Here is a 16955-nt window from a genome sequence, read left to right as displayed (position 1 = left end):
TGGCTCTGCCAACACCAGCCATACTCCCTATCAAGTAGACAGTACAACACTGAGGAAAGGTGTGGCTGGCATCTACGTCAAATCCAGCCCTCACACCAGACACTGGGCACATGAAGTCTACCCAGGGATCCTCTCAAATAAAAACATCCCATCCCAAGACAACAGATAACTGTTTAACCTAAATTCATAGAAATGGACAAAGGTAAGTAAAATGATAAGGCAGAGGGATTACTCCTAAAAGAGTAAGAGAAAACCCCTGAAAAAATAATGCAACAGTGATAATCAGTCTACCACACAATGAATTCAAGATGTTGGTAATAAAAAATGCTAACTGAATTAGGAGAATCAATCTAAATACAGATAATTTTAACAAGAAACTGGAAACTTAAAGCTTAATAAAAAACAGATAATTCAATTTCTGGGATAAAAAGCACTCAAAGTAATGATAGACAACTAAATAATGCAGAAGAACACATAAGTGATCTGGAAGATTGAATAATGGAAATCACCTAATTGAAACAGCCAGCAGAAAGGCACAGATTAAAAAAAAAAAAAACCCATAGCAACATAAAGAGATCTATGCTGCTGCTACTGCTGCTAAGTCGCTTCAGTCGTGTCCGACTCCGTGCGACCCCATAGACGGCAGCCCACCAGGCCCCACTGTCCCTGGGATTCTCCAGGCAAGAACACTGGAGTGGGTTGCTATTTCCTTCTCCAATGCATGAAAGTGAAAAGTGAAAGTGAAGTCCCTCAGTTATGTCCGACTCAGATACCCCATGGACTGCAGCCTACCAGGCTCCTCCGTCCATGGGATTTTCCAGGCAAGAGTACTGGAGTGGGGTGCCATTGCCTTCTCCTTAAGAGAGATCTATAGGATAGTATAAAATATGCCAATATCCACATTATAAAGTGAAAGTGAAGTCACTCAGTCGTGTCCGACTCTTTGCGACCCCATGGGCAGTAGCCTGCACCAGGCTCCTCCATCCATGGGATTTTCTAGGCAAGAGTACTGGAGTGAGTTGCCATTAAGAGAGATGGAAATTGAAAATGTATTTGAAGAACTTTTGAAGAAATTTTGAAAAATTCCCAAACCTAAAGAAGGAAACATATTTAGGTACAAAAAGCACAGCGGGTCCCCCAAAAGATGAACTTGAACAGACCCACACCAAGACATATCATAATTTAAATGGCAAAAGTTAAAGAGAATTCTAAAGGCAGCAAGAGAGGAAGAGAGGCATACACAATGAAAGTCACTTAAGGCCATCAGCTGATTATTCTGCAGAAACTTTGAAGGTCAGAAGAGAGTAACAAAACATTCAAAGTCTAAAACGGAAAAATCTGCAACAAGAATACTCTACCCTGCAAGATTATCATTTAGGATAGATGGAGAGATAAAGAATTTCTCAGACAGGCAAAAACAAAGTAGTCAGCAATATTGAGCCTACCCCGAAAGAAGTGTTGAAGGGTCTTCTCTGAAAGGGAAAAAAATCCTAATAGGAAAGACATATATGTAGTACGGATTGAAGACCACTTAAATAAGTCAGTACATAGATTTAAACATTTTTAAAAATCAAAAGGCAACTATAACTACAATAAACTGTAAAGGGATAAGCATGAAGATATAAAATATGATATGAAAAACAAAACATGGAGGAAGGGAATAGAAACTAGATCTTTTATGGACTTATCATAATAAGTGAAGTAAGAAAGGGAAAGACAAATACCATATGATATTCACTTATATGTGGAATCTAAAATATGACACAAATGAACCAATATAAAGCAAACAGACTTACAGGTGTCAAAACTAAACAATGAGATTAGCACATTCTCTTACACCATATACAAAAATGAAATGGTTTAAAAGCCTAAATGCGAAGCCTGAAACCATAAAACTCCTAAAAGAGAACATAGACAACTCCTAAAAGCAACACTGTCTGTGCCTTGTGGCATGCGTGATCTTAGCTCCCTGCCGCTGCTGCTAAGTCACTTCAGTCATGTCCAACTCTGTGCGACCCCATAGATGGCAGCCCACCAGGCTCCCCCATCCCTGGGATTCTCCAGGCAAGAACACTGGAGTGGGTTGCCATGTCCTTCTCCAATGCATGAAAGTGAAAAGTGAAAGTGAAGTCGCTCAGTCGTGTCTGACTCTTAGCGACCCCATGGACTGCAGCCCACCAGGCTCCTCTGTCCATGGGATTTTCCAGGCAAGAGTACTGGAGTGGGGTGCCATCGCCCTGACCAGGGATCAAACCCTAGTCCCCTGCCTTGGAAGCAAGGAGTCTTAACCACTGGACCACTGGGGAAGTCTCAGGCAGAACACTCTGACATAAACTGTAGCTGTGTTATCTTGGATCAGTCTCCTAAGGCAAAAGAAGTGAAAGCAAAACCAAACAAACTTTTGCACGGCCAAGGAAACCATTCAAAACTGAACAGGAGAGAATGTTTGCAAATGATGTAACTGACAAAAGGTCAGTATCCAAAATATATACTATCAAAAAAATAAACAATCTAATCAAGAAAATGGGAAGATATGAATAGACATTTTTCCAAAGAAGACATACAGATTACCAATAGGCACATGAAAAAATGCTCAACATCACTAATTATTCAGATCAGATCAGTTGCTCAGTCGTGTCCGACTCTTTGCGACCCCATGAATCGCAGCACGCCAAGGCCTCCCTGTCCATCACCAACTCCCAGAGTTTACTGAGACTCACATCCATTGAGTCAGTGATGCCATCCAGCCATCTCATCCTCTGTCGTCCCCTTCTCCTCCTGCCCCCAATCCCTCCCAGCACCAGAGTCTTTTCCAATGAGTCAACTCTTCACATGAGGTGGCCAAAGTACTGGAGTTTCAGCTTTAGCATCATTCCTTCCAAAGAAATCCCAGGGCTGATCTCCTTGCAGTCCAAGGGACTCTCAAGACTCTTCTCCAACACCACAGTTCAAAAGCATCAATTCTTCGGTGCTCAGCCTTCTTCACAGTCCAACTCTCACATCCATACATGACCACAGAAAAAACCATAGCCTTGACTAGACGAACCTTTGTTGGCAAAGTAATGTCTCTGCTTTTGAATATGCTATCTAGGTTGGTCATAACTTTCCTTCCAATGAGTAAGCGTCTTTTAATTAGAGAAATGCAAATCAAAAGCACAATGAGATATCTCCTCATACCTGTCACAATAGCTATCGAAAAGTCTACAAATAACAAAATTTTGATTTTTGAGAAAAGGGACCCCTCATACACTGTTGGTAGGAATGTAAACTGGTGTAGCCCTTATGGAAAACAGTATGAAAGTTCCTTAAAAATCTAAAAATCAAAATACCATATGATCCAGCAATTGCACTCCTCAGTATACACCCAGAAAAAAATGAAAACACTAATTCAAATAGATATAGGCATCAAAATGTTCATAGCAGCACTGTTTACAATAGTTAAAAAAAAAAATGGAAGCAACCCAAGTGCCCATCAACAGACACCTGGATAAAGAAGATGTGGTGGGCTTCCCCAGTGGCTCAGTGGTAAAGAATCCACCTGCCAGTGCAGGGTTTGATCCCTCGTCCAGGAATATCCCACATGCCAAAAAGCAACTAAGCCATGCATCACAACCACTGAGCCCGTGCTCGAGAGCCCCAAAGCTGCAACTACTGAAGCCAGGGCACTACGGCCCGTGTTCTTCAACAACAGAAGCTGTCCCAGTGAGAAGCCTGAGCACCACAGCTAGAGAGTAGCCCCTGCTCTCTGCAACTAGAGACAAGCCGGAGCAGCAACAAAGACCCAACAAGGCCAACATTAAATAAATATAAAAAAGAAGATGTGGTGTAGGGAATTCCCTGGTGGTTCCGTGGTTGAGACTTGATGCTTTCACTGTCACAGGCCTGGGTTCAATCCCTGGTTGGGGAATTTAGATCCTACAAGCCTAGCAGCATGGCCCCACCCCCCAAAAAAGATGTGCTCTCAAGAAGAGAATAAATCAGACAGAAAAACAAATAATATATGATATCACTTATACGTGGAATCTAAAAAAACATATACCAATGAATGTATATGCAAAACAGAAATTGACTCATAGATACAGAGAACAAACTTGTACCAAAGGGAAGAAGTGAGGGGAAAGGGACAACTTAGGGGTATGGGATTAATAGATACAAACTACTATAAATGAAATAGATTAGCAACAAGGATATACTGTATGGCACAGGAAACAACACTTATTATCTTGTAATAACCTATAATGGAATATAAGCTGCAAAAACATTGAAGCACTAAGCTACACACCTGAAACTAACACAATATTACAAATCAACTATGCTGCTGCTAAGTCGCCTCAGTCATGTCTGACGCTGTGCGACCCCATAGACGGCAGCCCACCAGGCTCCCCCGTCCCTGGGATTCTCCAAGCAAGAACACTGGAGTGGGTTGCCATTTGCAACAACTACAAAAAAGAAAATGAGGAAACATTTCGTCAGGAATCCAGGTAATTGGAATAACTGGGCAATGATATTCAGGGAGATAGTGAAGGAGGAAGCCTGGTCTGCTGCAGTCCATGGGGTCACAAAGAGTCAGAAACAAACTAGCAACTGAACAACAACAACAACATATATGGAGAAGTATTAACAATGCCGTCGTATAAGATTAGCCCTGAGACTTGAACTTGTTAGTTAAGTGCGATCAGTCAATAAAATCCTGAAGTCTTTGCCAAATCTTAAAGAGGTAAAAATACATGATTAAAACCAGGAAAAAAAGTTGGAGAACTGGTAGGTACAAAAGTCAAAACATACTTTTAATTTATTTGGGGGAAAATGCATATATGTAGAGAAGAAAGAAAATAATACCCCAAATTTTAAATTGTGTATTGTCTCTTGGTAGTGAGATTATGAGTGAATTTCATTTCCTTCATAAATCGTTTATTTTCTAAAAGTTGTTTTAGAATGAATACTTTGTAACTAGAATAATTTAACAGTAAATATTAGGTAGAATTATAATGACCCATGTTAAATTTTTTTGTGGAAAGTACAATGCTCTTTATCAGCCAATTCCAGGAAAGCTAATTTTGAAAATCCTTTAAATGCCTAGCTCCATTTTAGGAGACTATATGATGAAACAGTCATTCTAGTGCTTACATATTTATTAACAGTGGGATATGGATTAAAAATTGAAACCCAAATATAGACAAGATCTCATTTGGAGCTAGGAAAGTCAAAAGATGACATAACTCAATCTTGATTATTCACAAAGCAGATAATTCTTTCACCTCTTTTGTTCTTATTTTTTTCCCCACATTTTTAAGTTTCCTAACATTTGAGAAAATAGGCAATGGTTTTAATAAGTCAGCAGATGGAGATGTTGAGCTGCCCTTGTTAATGCGACAAATCAAATTAGTGGTTCAAAACTTTAGTTAGTATGGTAATAACCTGGAGAATGAATTTAAAATGCAGATTCCCAGTCTCCACCCACACAGTTTAGTAGCCTGTGGATGGGGCCTGGGAATCTGGACTTTAACACTCCTTTCTCCCACTCCAGCACATGCCCCACTTCATCTTCTGCAAGTGTTCCTGGTACAGGTTGGCCTATGAACCATACTTTGAAAAACTGGTATTTGAACTCATACGTATATACGAAAACATTTAGCATAGTGCAAACTGAGAGGGAAAAAACAAGTAAAACCAATTTCTGGGGAACTCCAACATCTAAAGGTCCATTAGAGGAGGAAGAGTTAGCAACGTCCTGAGAAGTTTCCAAAAGAGGAGTAACAAGAGAATGTATAACTATGGAAATCAAAGAAAGACAGCATGAGGGAAGAAAGGAGTGGAAGTTTACTTTGACTATTGTTAAGAGTCAAGTGAGTGAGGACCAGAGGATGTCCACTGGATTCAGCAACATGGAGGTCATTTGAGTGAACACCATTTCTTTCTAGAATTTTGTAAGAGATCTTACAAAGATCTCTGCAGGTAAGAGAAAGAGATAGGAGCACAGCAGTTTGGAAATAAGGCTCAGGAATTTTTTAAGATGAGAGATTTGAGTATTTGTAAATGTTAAGAGGAACTGAAGAGCCTCTTGGTGAAGGTGAAAGAGGAGAGTGAAAAAGCTGACTTGAAACTCAACATTGAAAAAATGAAGATCACGGCATCTGGTCCCATCACTTCATGGCAAATAGATGGGGAAAAAATGGAAGCAGAGGCAGACTTTATTTTCTTGGGCTCCAAAATCACTGCAGACGGTGACCACAGCCATGAAATAAAAAGACATTTGCTTCTTGGAAGAAAAGCTATGACAAACCTAGATAGCATATTAAAAGCAGAGACATCACTTTGCCAACAAAGGTCCATATAGTCAATGCTACGGTTTTTCCAGTAATCATGTATGGATGTGAGAGTTGGTGGCTGAGAACCAAAGAATTGATGGTTTTGAACTGTCGTGCTGGAGAAGACTCTTGAGAGTCTGTTGGACAGCAAGGAGATCAAACCAGCCAATTCTAAAAGAAATCAACCCTGAATATTCATTGGAAGGACTGATGATGAAGCTAAAGCTCCAATACTTTGGCCACCTGATACGAAGACTCAACTCACTGGAAAAGACCCTGATGCTGGGAAAGACTGAAGGCAAAAGGAGAAGGGGGCAGCAGAGGATGAGATAGTTAGATAGCATCACCAACTCAATGGATATGAATCTGAGCAAACTCTAGGAGATAATGGAGGACAGAGGAGCCTGTCGTGCTATAGTCTGTGGGGTCACAAAGTGTCAGACATGACTTAGCAACTGAAAACAACAAATGTTAATAGGAGGGACTAAGCCGAGAAAAAGAGAAATAATGGATAATGTAAGATTCTTGGAAGATAAGATGCCATAAAATTCAGATCACAGGCAGACATGCATGCTAACTCGCTTCAGTCATGTCTGACTCTTTGCGACCCTATGGACTGTAGCTGCCAGGCTCCTCTGTCCATGGGATTCTCCAGGCAAGAGTACTGGAGTGGGTTGCCATTTCTGCCTCCAGGGGATCTCCCTAACCCAGGGACTGAACCCACAACTCCTGTGTCTCCTGCATTACAGGTGGATTCTTCACCCCTGAGCCATCCAGGAAGTCCCAGATCAGAGAAAAGTCTGAGGAAGAATGGATGGCCAAGATGCAGGTAGGTTGTAGTTGGGTGGCAGGAGTTTTGGGGGTTTCAGTCTGAACTATTTCCTCAGGGAAAAAAAAATATGAAGAGGATCAAATACTAAGCATGAAGTGAGGTGACAGGGTTGAACGTGAAATGGAGTAGAAAAGGCTTACTGGAGAGAATGAATAAGCTAGAGGGAAGTGGAAGAATCTGGGGGCAATGCTGAGGGCTCAGTTGAAGCTAGGACTCGTAAATTTATATGTTACACATTTGCCCCATTGGGTAAGTTTATTCCGAGATGCCCAAGCTGAGGTAGGCACAGAGAAAAGATAACTGGATTTCTGCAGAAGCAACACTTTGCCAGACAAATGCAGTGGAAGCAGAGGTAGTTATTAGCAAGAGACTGAGTGAAATGATGGAATCTGAATCGAAGACATGAAGAGAGGAAAAGTAAAAAGGTAAAGGACTGGAAGTTCTGGTGAATCTGGCAAATGGTTACAGTGGGAACAGATGAAACTGAATGAGCTGGCAAGGTAGGAGGAATTGGTCTAAGGGTAGGATATCTGAAAGGAATTTTGAAGGTGGAACTGCTTCAGGTGCGGCCATAGGAGTTGGAGGACTTTGCGTGGAGTGCAGGGGTAGGGGGCAGTTTAAGGAACTGAGAGGCTAAAGGAAGAGGAAAAGAGTCAAGCTGAGAAGACTGTGCCAGATGTCATAGCACTCAGTGAATGAACAGGGGTGACCAAGAGGCCGACTATCAAGGCTGATTGGAATGTCTGCCAAGAAGTTTAATTTTCCAAATTAAGCTTTCTTTTAAACTGTGATTGCAAAAATATCAACTAGTTATTTATAATCTTGTCCTTTTCAAACCTTCTTAGGAGGCTCGTTTGTTTTGGTGAGTGGAGTTATGGGGGGGATGCAGCAAAAGCATGAGAAAGTTATTTTATTTATGAAAGAAAAGGATCAGTTCAGTTTAGTCGCTCAGTCGTGTTTGACTCTTTGCGACACCATGAACTGCAGCACGCCAGGCTCCCTGTCCATCACCAACTCCCGGAGTTCACTCAAACTCACGTGCATCGAGTTGGTGATGTCATCCAGCCATCTCATCCTCTGTCATCCCCTTCTCCTCCTACCCCCAATCCCTCCCAGCATCAGAGTCTTTTCCAATGAGTCAACTCTTCACATGAGGTGGCCAAAGTACTGGAGTTTCAGCTTTAGCATCATTCCTTCCAATGAAAACCCAGGACTGATCTCCTTTAGAAGGGACTGTTTGGATCTCCTTGTAGTCCAAGGGACTCTCAAGAGTCTTCTCCAACAACACAGTTCAAAAGCATCAATTCTTTGGTGCTCAGCCTTCTTCACAGTCCAACTCTCACATCCATACATAACCACTGGAAAAACCATAGCCTTCACTAGATGAACCTTTGTTGGCAAAGTAATGTCTCTGCTTTTGAATATGCTATCTAGGTTGGTCATAACTTTCCTTTCAAGGAGTAAGCATCTTTTAATTTCGTGGCTGCAGTCACCATCTGCAGTAATTTTGGAGCCCCAGAAAATAAAGTCTGACACTGTTTCCACTGTTTCCCCATCTATTTCCCATGAAGTGATGGGACCAGATGCCATGATCTTCGTTTTCTGAATGTTGAGCTTCAAGCCAACTTTTTCACTCTCCTCTTTCACTTTCATCAAGAGGCTTTTGAGTTCCTCTTCACTTTCTGCCATAAGGGTGGTGTCATCTGCATATCTGAGGTTATTGATATTTCTCCTGGCAATCTTGATTCCAGCTTGTGCTTCTTCCAGCCCAGCGTTTCTCATGATGTACTCTGCATAGAAGTTAAATAAGCAGGGTGACAATATACAGCCTTGACGTACTCCTTTTCCTATTTGGAATCAGTCTGTTGTTCTATGTCCAGTTCTAACTGTTGCTTCCTGACCTGCATATAGGTTTCTCAAGAAGCAGGTCAGGTGGTCTGGTATTCCCATCTCTTTTAGAATTTTCCAGTTTATTGTGATCCACACAGTCAAAGGCTTTGGCATAGTCAATAAGAAAGAAATAGATGTTTTTCTGGAACTCTCTTGCTTTTTCCATGATCCAGTGGATGTCGGAAATTTGATCTCTGGTTCCTCTGCCTTTTCTAAAACCAGCTTGAACATCAGGAAGTTCATGGTTCATGTATTGCTGAAGCCTGGCTTGGAGAATTTTGAGCATTACTTTACTAGCCTGTGAGATGAGTGCAATTGTGCGGTAGTTTGAGCATTCTTTGGCATTGCCTTTCTTTGGGATTGGAATGAAAACTGACCTTTTCCAGTCCTGTGGCCACTGCTGAGGTTTCTAAATTTGCTAGCATATTGAGTACAGCACTTTCACAGCATCATCTTTCAGGATTTGAAATAGCTTAACTGGAATTCCATCACCTCCACTAGCTTTGTTCATAGTGATGCTTTCTAAGGCCCACTTAACTTCACATTCCAGGATGTCTGGCTCTAGGTGAGTGATCACACCATCGTGATTATCTTGGTTGTGAAGATCTTTTTTTGTACAGTTCTTCTGTGTATTCTTGCCACCTCTTCTTAATATCTTCTGCTTCTGTTAGCTCCATACCATTTCTGTCCTTTATCGAGCCCATCTGTGCATGAAATGTTCCCTTGGTATCTCTAATTTTCTTGAAGAGATCTCTAGTCTTTCCTATTCTGTTGTTTCCCTCTATTTCTTTGCATTGATCGCTGAGGAAGGCCTTCTTATCTCTCCTTGCTATTCTTTGGAACTCTGCATTCAGATGCTTGTAGCTTTCCTTTTCTCCTTTGCTTTTCGTTTCTCTTCTTTTCATAGCTATTTGTAAGGCCTCCCCAGACTGCCATTTTGCCTTTTTGCATTTCTTTTCCATGGGGATGGTCTTGATCCCTGTCTCCTGTACAATGTCACGAACCTCCGTCCGTAGTTCATCAGGCACTCTATCTATCAGATCTTGTCCCTTAAATCTATTTCTCACTTCCACTGTATAATCATAAGGGGTTTGATTTAGGTCATACCTGAATGGTCTAGTAGTTTTCCCTACTTTATTCAATTTAAGTCTGAATTTGGCAATAAGGAGTTCATGATCTGGGCCACAGTCAGCTCCCGGTCTTGTTTTTGCTGACTGTATAGAGCTTCTCCATCTTTGGCTGCAAAGAATATAATCAATCTGATTTCAGTATTGACCATCTGGTGATATCCATGTATAGAGTCTTTTCTTGTGTTGTTGGAAGAGGGTGTTTGCTATGACCAGTGCGTTCTCTTGGCAAAACTCTATTAGCCTTTGCCCTGCTTCATTCTGTACTCTGAGGCCAAATTTGCCTGTTATTCCAGGTATTTCTTGACTTCCTACTTTTGCATTCCAGTCCCCTATAATGAAAAGGACATCTTTTTTGGGTGTTAGTTCTAAAAGGTCTTGTAGGTCTTCATAGAACTGTTCAACATCAGCTTCTTCAGCATTACTGGTTGGGGCATAGACTTGGATTACTGTGATATTGAATGGTTTGCCTTGGAAACGAATAGAGATCATTCTGTTGTTTTTGAGATTGCATCCAAGTACTGCATTTCAGACTCTTTTGTTGACCATGATGGCTACTCTTTTTCTTCTAAGGGATTCCTGCCCGCAGTAGTAGATATAATGGTCATCTGAGTTAAACCCACCCATTCCAGTTCATTTTAGTTCGCTGATTCCTAGATTGTTGACATTCACTCTTGCCATCTCCTGCTTGACCACTTCCATCTGCCTTGATTCATGGACCAAGGCTGTAAAGAAGAAAGTGATAGAAGGACTGAAAAGGGAAGAGCCAGGGTAATGGGGAAACAGAAAACCTGAGGTATAATGGGAAGGTGAGCAAGAAGAGACACAGTGGGAGCGACCTGGCAGCTGTCCTGAAGCTCTCCTAGAGGGCCTTAGGGGAGAAGCACTCCCCAGTTAAAGGGATATCTAGGAAGTTGTTTTGTTTGATGTGCAAAGAGTCAGTTCACTAAATAATACAAATTAACATAAACTTGCCAATCATAGGTGGAACTGGATGGGACAACGTGTGCGAGATTAGTTTTAAGATTGTGAGAGCAGGGTGACTACCATAGGGTTCTTCCAAACCAGACCATGCAAGCAATTTTCCTTTTCATTAAATAGCTGCCAATTTCTCGATCTTTTTTGAGAAATACTTCCTCAAAGACTGAAATTCCTTGTGACATTCTATATAATCTAAGTAACTCATATTGAAAGAACTCTTATATTTTACATCTAAAAGTAATCTCTATTTGTTGAGAAAATATTCTAATTTTTAAAATAAAAATTTTATTTTTTATGTTAAATATTTCCAGTGTTGGTGTTTGATATTCAGGAAATAGCATACCAGAGACTCAAGTACCCATTATATTATCAGTGTTTATATCTTATATCCACTATTTGCTATGTGCTGAGTGCCTACTAAGATTTTTTATGCATCATTTCCCTTTTTTTTTTTTTTGCCCCAGCCTGTGGCATGTGGAGCTTCCCTGACCAGAGACAGCGGAAACATGGAATCTTAACCACTGGACCACTAGGGAAGTCCCCCTATTTCACTTTTTAAAATAAAAAATTCTATGAGATAAATACTATTATTACAGCCATTATGTTAGTGAAGAAAGAAATGGAGGCTTAAAGTCATTTGACCACGGTATCACAGTTAATAAGTGGCAGCGGTTTAGTCGCTGAGTCGTGTTGAACTCTTGTGACCCCATGGATGGTAGCCTGCCAGGCTCCTCTGTCCATGGGATTCTCCAGGCAAGCGTACTGGAGTATGGTTGCCATTTCCTCCAAATAAATGGCAGAGCCAAATTTAATTTTGTCCTAGATTTTCATGTCACATTTTAAAACATTTTTATGGAGTTTCCCCTTGAATAATATTATACTTCACTTCTAAGATTCTTTTTGGAATTCCTCTTAGTAGGAAGCAGTGATTGCTACTCACCTAAATACTTATTCCTCCTTTCCTGGGTCTGCAGCTTGGCAGCATTTGCCAGCCTTCCCAGCTGCTAGGTGTTGACCAGGTGACTGAGCTCTAACCAATAAAATGTGAGCGGAAATAATCTGTGCCACTTCCAAGCCTCGCTCATAACAACCTCCATATTCTTTTCCCCTTCTAGATGTCTGGGATGGTGACCATTTCCAGGGCAAACTTGTAAGTCACATGTTGAAGACTCCAGTTTCTACCAGCATGGGCCCCCGACTGACCCCATAGATGGAAACTACCCCAAGGACCTGTTGCCCAGTACTGTTACAAAAGAAATAATTTTTTTTGAGTCATTATATATATGATGTCATCCGGTTCACAAAGTTTCACAAAAGAATTTCAAACATTTGGCACCAAAGAGTTCCAATACTAATAAGTTGTTTCAGAGCATAGAAAATGAAAAAACAAAAATTTTAAATTCTTTTTATAAAGCAAGTATAACATTATTATCAAAACTTGTTAAGGGCAAACATAAAAGACATTTACGGGCCATTGGGCTTCCCTGATAGCTCAGTTGGTAAAGAAGACAGGAGACCCCGGTTTGATTCCTAGGTTAGGAAGATTTGCTGGAGAAGGGAAAGGCTACCCACTCCAGGATTCTGGCCTACAGAATACAATAGTCTTTATTGTCCATGGGGTCGCAAAGAGTTGGACATGACTGAGCGACTTTCACTTTCACCGCTTACGAATGTTAATGCAAAAATTCTGAATAGACTCCAATACTACAAGAAAATAATACAATTAGAATTCATTCCAGAAATGCAAAGATAGATTAATATTAACATTTTAATATGGTTTACCAAAATAATGGTATAAGGGAAAAAATGTATTATTATCTCTATGGATGTTTAAAAAATCTTTTGACAGAAGGTTCAGGATTGGGAACACGTGTACACCCGTGGCGGATTCATGTTGATGTATGGCAAAACCAATACAATATTGTAAAGTAATTAGCCTAAAATTAAAATAAATAAATTTAAATTAAAAAAAATTCAACCGTAAAGTCATCATACGACTGAGTCCCTTCATTGTTCACCTGAAACTACCACAACATTGTTAATCGGCTATACCCCAGTACAAAATATTTTTGGTGTTAAAAGAAATTAAAATTAAAAAAATAATGGAGAAATGCCTGAGGCATTCCTACTAAGTTAAACAACAAAGAAAAATTGACCAGCACCTTCACTACTATTTAACATTGTACAGAAGCCAATAAATTTAGATGAGAGAAAACAGAGACATAGGAATCAGAAAGAAGTAAAATTATCTCTACTTACAGATAACATGAAAATACATCTGGAGAACGCTGGAGACTCAGTGAATAAACTCAAACATTAATTTTTTAAGGTAGCAGGACATGAAAGTAACACACGAAACTCAAAAGTCTTCAAAAAAAGAAATAAAATAAAAAATAATATAGATTCACTTTGCTGCCCAGCAGAAACTAACACATTGTAAAGCAACTATACTCCAATAAAAATTAAGAATAAAAAATTTAAAAACCTCACAAGTCTTCATACACACAAATGATTACAAGTTAGAAGCTATAATGGAAACAAACGTGAGTTATACTAGCTACAAAAACGATGAAATATTTAGGAATAACCTAAATAAGAAACATTCAAAATCTATATTCAAAATACTATGAATGCTTTGTCAAGATGCAAAAGCAAACTTGAACTAGTGGAAAGACATCTCTTTTCCTTTTTAGGACATCTCAACATCATCAAAATGTCATTTTTCCTTAATTTACAAATTTTAATGTAATCCCAATAAAATATCCAAAGTTTCCCTGCTCTTTTGGAGAGAGACAAGATGATGCTAAAATTCATGTTTTTAAAACAACCCAATACTAGTTAGAAAAAACCCTGAAAAAGAATAGCTCCGAGGGGAAGAAAGTAGCCTACAAGATATTAAAATATATTCATCAGTTCAGTTCAGTTCAGCCGCTCAGTTGTGTCAGACTCTTTGCGACCCCATGAATCGCAGCACGCCAGGCCTCCCTGTCCATCACCAACTCCCGGAGTTCACTCAGACTCCCGTCCATCGAGTCAGTGATGCCATCCAGCCATCTCATCCTCTGTTGTCCCCTTCTCCTCCTGCCCCCAATCCCTCCCAGCATCAGAGTCTTTTCCAATGAGTCAACTCTTCACATGCGGTGGCCAAAGTACTGGAGTTTCAGCTTTAGCATCATTCCTTCCAAAGAAATCCCAGGGCTGATCTCCTTCAGAATGGACTGGGTGGATCTCCTTGCAGTCCAAGGGACTCTCAAGAGTCTTCTCCAACACCACAGTTCAAAAGCATCAATTATATACTCATAAATTTGTATAATCCAGTGTGATACTGATACATGAACAGATAAACCAGTAATAGAATATCCAGAAATAGACCCAACTCTATGGAAATCTAGTGTGTTTAATAAGGAAGTGTTACTAGTCACTGGGGGCAAAGATGACTTTTTAGCCAATGATTTTCGGATAACTGGATAGGCATCTGCAAAAAGATGAAATTAGATCTCTTCCTCACAATATAGACAATTCTGTTGGTCCTTTGGAGTTTATATTCTAATGGGAGTTCAGTTCAGTTGCTCAGTCGTGTCCCACTCTTGGCGACCCCATGAACCGCAGCCCGCCAGGCCTCCCTGTCCATCACCACTCCTGGAGTTCACCCGAACCCATGTCCATTGAGTCAGTGATGCCATCCAACCATCTCATCCTCTCTCATCCCCTTTTCCTCCTGCCCTCAATCTTTCCCAGCATCAGGGTCTTTTCAAATGAGTCAGCTCTTAGCATCAGGTGGCCAAAGTATTGGAGTTTCAGCTTCAACATCAGTCCTTCCAATGAACACGCAGGACTGATCTCCTTTAGGATGGACTGGTTGGATCTCCTTGCAGCCCAAAGGACTGTCAAGAGTTTTAACCAGCACCACAGTTCAAAAGCATCAATTCTTCAATGCTCAGCTTTCTTCACAGTCCAACTCTCACATCCATACATGACCACTGGAAAAACCATAGCCTTGACTAGATGGACCTTTGTTGGCAAAGTAATGTCTCTGCTTTTTAATATGCTGTCTAGGTTGATCATAACTTTCCTTCCAAGGAGTAAGTGTCTTTTAATTTCATGGCTGCAATCACCATTTGCAGTGATTTTGGAGCCCCAGAAAATGAAGTCTGACACTGTTTCCACTGTTTCCCCATCTATTTGCCATGAAGTGATGGGACTAGATGCCAACAATTAAGTAAATTATCAAACTATATACTATTACATTAAAAAGAGATATGTGCCTAACAAAGGTACCTGGGAAAGAGGTCTAGGGAAAGAATAAGAATCACAGTGCAGAGTTTACAATTACAATATCTAAAAATGGGGGCAGAGAGGCCTTATTGAGATGAACAGTGACATTTAAGCAAAGACCTGAAGAGGCAGCAAGCTTTGTGCATAGTCTTAATTACAAACTTCCTGGATGGCTCAGTGGTAAAGAATCTGCCTGTAATGCAGGAAACACAGGAGATGTGGATTTGATCCCTGGGTAGGGAAGATCCCCTGGAGGAGGAAATGGCAACCCACTCCAGTATTCTTGCCTGGAAAATCCTATGGACAGAGGAGACTGGCAAGCTACAGTCCAAAGGGTCACAGAGTCAGAGACGACTGAGCAGAAGCACGGACTAGAGAAAATCACAAGCCAACCTTAGTCATGAAAATGGACACAAAACACTGAACAACCCAAATATAGTAATGTGCTTAAAAAAGTTAGCACCTCGTGATCAACTTGGTTTTATCACAGGAATGTAAATTTGGTTTAACCTTAGAAAACTATATATACATTTTTTCATCACATTACCAATTAAAAGGATTTTAATAGATTTAGAAAAATAATTTAATAAAATCCAACACTTACTCATGATTTTAAAAAACAAAGTGATAGACAAGCAAGAAAGCTCTTAGCAACTGAAAATAGAAACTAAGCTTTCAAAAAGGGCAACTACCAAAGTCACACAAACAGTACTGTTACTGAACATGGTTTGTCTTGCCTGAAGTCCAGCAGGACAAAACACTGAGATGCCAAGGTTTGCAGCCGAGAGAGAATTTATACACAAAATAGCCAAGCTAAGAGACAGGACAACCAGTCTCAACTCTGCCTCCCCAAGGCAAGGAGCTCAGTTATTTATGGGATAAAGAATAAAAACACAGGGCAGTCCAAGGCGTGGGGAGTGTGGAGAAAGATGACTGGAAAGAGGTATAGAATCTGCCATTCTGAGCATCTGTTAACTAGGCTACAGGCCTCTGCAAGTTTTAAGGGTAGTGTTTTCACTCCTCTGATGTCAAAAATGTCACCAAGCAACCACTCGTGAATGCCTAGTTGACAGGTCAGTGGTCCAGACTTATCCAGCTCAGCTCAAACTATCCCCAGCTGACTCCAAATTCCTGAAAACAACTTGGGCAGACACCTTACTGTTTGGGATAAGTGTAGCCAAGAAGACCTTCGAGTCTCAAAACGACCTTAATTAGTGATGGCAGGTGAAACGGATTTAACGTAGGTTTTGGTAGCATCATTGTTAATAGAAACTTTAGAAATATGCCTTTTAAAATTAGAAAGGATGTGTAATATTGATACTTTTATTCATCTTTCTACTGAAGAGCCTAATCAATACCAGCAGAAAGTGAGAGGGGAAAAAAAAAAGCTTAAGAACTAGAAAGAAACAAAAAAGTCACTATTCACAGATATGAGTCCCGACCCTACAGACAAATCATTAAAAGTAACACAGGCAGTTAACAAGATGCTGGATAGAAGAATAAGCCCCATATCCCCTGCTTCCAGGACCAGCTTCACAGCAC

This window comes from Bos javanicus, chromosome 5 (assembly GCF_032452875.1).
Source record: "Bos javanicus breed banteng chromosome 5, ARS-OSU_banteng_1.0, whole genome shotgun sequence".
In the NCBI taxonomy this organism is placed as follows: Eukaryota; Metazoa; Chordata; class Mammalia; order Artiodactyla; family Bovidae; genus Bos; species Bos javanicus.
Note: the sequence above shows the minus strand (reverse complement) of the source record.